Below are 2,875 nucleotides of genomic sequence, written 5' to 3' on the forward strand. Positions count from 1 at the left end.
GTTTCTAGGAGATCTCATCTGTTTATTTTCATTTGTGTATAAAAGTATTATAAAAAGGCTCATTCTTTTGAATCTATTGTAAGATGATAAACGTTGTAATAGATTCCCAAATGAAAATGATTTCCGAGCAAACAAGGACGTCAAATTAAAAAAGAACCAAGAGAAGTGTTCCTTGTTTATCACTCATTTGCAAAATCTGATTTTTTATGCCAAAAAGATAACTATGATGATTGCTGCCTCATTCCTTGCCATGATTCTACAATGTCCAATGTTGAAAAACATGACCTAGTTTTAGAAAGTTGTCCAATTAATCACAAAGTTGTATTTGACAATGTTACTAATGATGTGAAAATGTATTTTTAATCCATAAATACTCAGAAAAAAATATTCATAAATTTTGTGATTATTATTTACATAGTGACATAATTTTCTAGAAATCCTTGATCTACCGCTGTTTTTAAGATCTTTGTGCCTAGATTGAATTTAAGACAAAAAGAACTACTTGTCATCATGATTCCAGACCGAGACAAGCCTTTTCTCATATCTTGCTCTTTATGGAGAAATCTAAGTGCATCTTGATTCCAGACCGAGACAAGCCTTTTCTCATATCTTGCTCTTTATGGAGAAATCTAAGTGCATCTATCAGCATTCTTTCCAATGCTTATTCTTTATGGAGAAATCTAAGTGCATCTATCAGCATTCTTTCCAATGCTTATGCTAAAATAAATAGAAAGGTAATAAGAATTAATCCTTCAATAGGAAATATAGTATTAAGTAGGGTATATAGCAATAAATAATACTAGTCTATAATGCGCTAAACTATATTTGCTTTCCTTTTTTAAAAAACAAAATTTCACAAAAAAGAGTAATATGTTTTAGTAAACTACTGACGTACGTGAAAAAAAATTTGTTAGAAATTATATAGTCATATATATATAACTAAACATTATAAGAAACAAAAATTCTAACAATAACTACTCAAAGTTCTAAAAAACATAGGGAAACATTAAACCGTCAGTGTCTTCTCTGGAGGGAGAAAAGTGAAAGAATTGGAGTGGATCCTTATCTGAATTCAGATGCTCTCTAATTAGGTGGTGATTTGGTAGGATCCAATTCTTCAGGTCAGCCTAATTTCTTTATTTTACATTTAATATATTGCTATTAGTACAAAACATACATTTTGTGTCATGAATTGTTATCCACTAATTGCTTGCGAACAAAAGTTATTTTAGACTAGTAGTTTATTCTAGGCTGTAACTCTAGTAACGTATCGAGTATGGACCCCTACTTGGGATTGGCTCTGCCCATGTTGGTTGATACGGGTAATTATATTACAGAAAGGAGAAAGTTGTAGGCTCCTACAAAACTAATTTCTGGTGACATAAAATATTAATGCACTTCGACCCTTCACATTCTTGGAGGAATGTCACCAACTTCTCCGATTAGTAATCATAAAATATTAATGCACTTCGACCCTTCACATTCTTGGAGGAATGTCACCAACTTCTCCGATTAGTAATCTTGCCAAATAAATAATGCAGGTTATACTGTATTCTTGGAGGAATGTCACCAACTTCTCCGATTAGTAATCTTGCCAAATAAATAATGCAGGTTATACTGTCAGTTTGTTTGTGCTCTCCCATTGAAAGGATAGTCTTCTTAATTTCTTTTGACTGTCCAAAAAGTTCTAGTTTCTAATCCAAAGAAACTCATTTTTCATTAATATGGTTTCTCACAGTACTTCACCTTTAGTAAAGGCTGCTTCTTTTTTTCTTTTTTCTTCTTCTTCTTTTTTTCACTAGTGTGACGTGGCGTGCATGGAGCAATAATTCAATGACGGTCTAAACACTGTACTAAATACAAACAAATAAGAGGAAACAAACCTTAGTTGCAGTTTATTTATTTGTAATGTATAATAATCTATCAGACTCCCCAGGCGCGCGGACCCCAGCTTAATAAGCTACTTACGTATTATTTTGATTATATCTTTTGCATTGGATTTTTGTTCTTACTATTTGCTCTACATTTTGGTCTAATTCAGTATCCTAATACGTGTTGCCAAGACAATATTTTTGTTCTTACTATTTGCTCTACATTTTGGTCTAATTCAGTATCCTAATACGTGTTGCCAAGACAATTCCTTCAAAAAAAAAAAAAAATCTACATTTTGGTCTAATTCAGTATCCTAATACGTGTTGCCAAGACAATTCCTTCAAAAAAAAAAAAAATCCAAATGCAAAAACAATCATGTTGAGATTTATTTACAGATAGAGATCAAGTTTTGGTACTTCATCAATTAAGTAGCAGCATCGGTTGATCATGACACGTTCAATATTCAAATCCTGGTCTATCTTCTTAAATAAATGTGAAGGGGATGCTTGTATTAGGGAGATGGGAGGTTCACAAGACTAGACTCGTAATGTACCATGCTTAGGTTAAAATTTTTGGATGGAAACATATTTTGGAGGGAAGTTTGAAATTATTTAAAAGAAATTAGGGGTCATGTAACACCAAAACTCTAGTATTTAGTCTAGAAAAATTTAATGCAAAAGCGAAAAAGATATTGCAGAGAACAAAAAGTTTAATATCACAAAAAGTTTACTTTTGGGGACGACAAAACAATTGTTAAAAAAGTCTTGGGGGTGAGAGACACATTTTCTTTCGTTTTGGGGGCTGGAAGCATTTTTTCCTTAATTCTATCAAACACGTAAATAGCAAAATAATTAAACCCCTGGGTTAAATAAACGACAAGCTAAGGTAGTGAAAAGATATGGCGGACATTGGTATTTCTTATGTAGGAAATTTGAATGTACGACTAGGGGTGGGCATCGGTACGAGCTGGCACGCCCCGCTAGTTAGCCCGCGTGGGCTCAGC

The sequence above is a fragment of the Asparagus officinalis genome, chromosome 9 (genome assembly GCF_001876935.1).
Source record: "Asparagus officinalis chromosome 9, Aspof.V1, whole genome shotgun sequence".
NCBI classification, from domain to species: Eukaryota; Viridiplantae; Streptophyta; class Magnoliopsida; order Asparagales; family Asparagaceae; genus Asparagus; species Asparagus officinalis.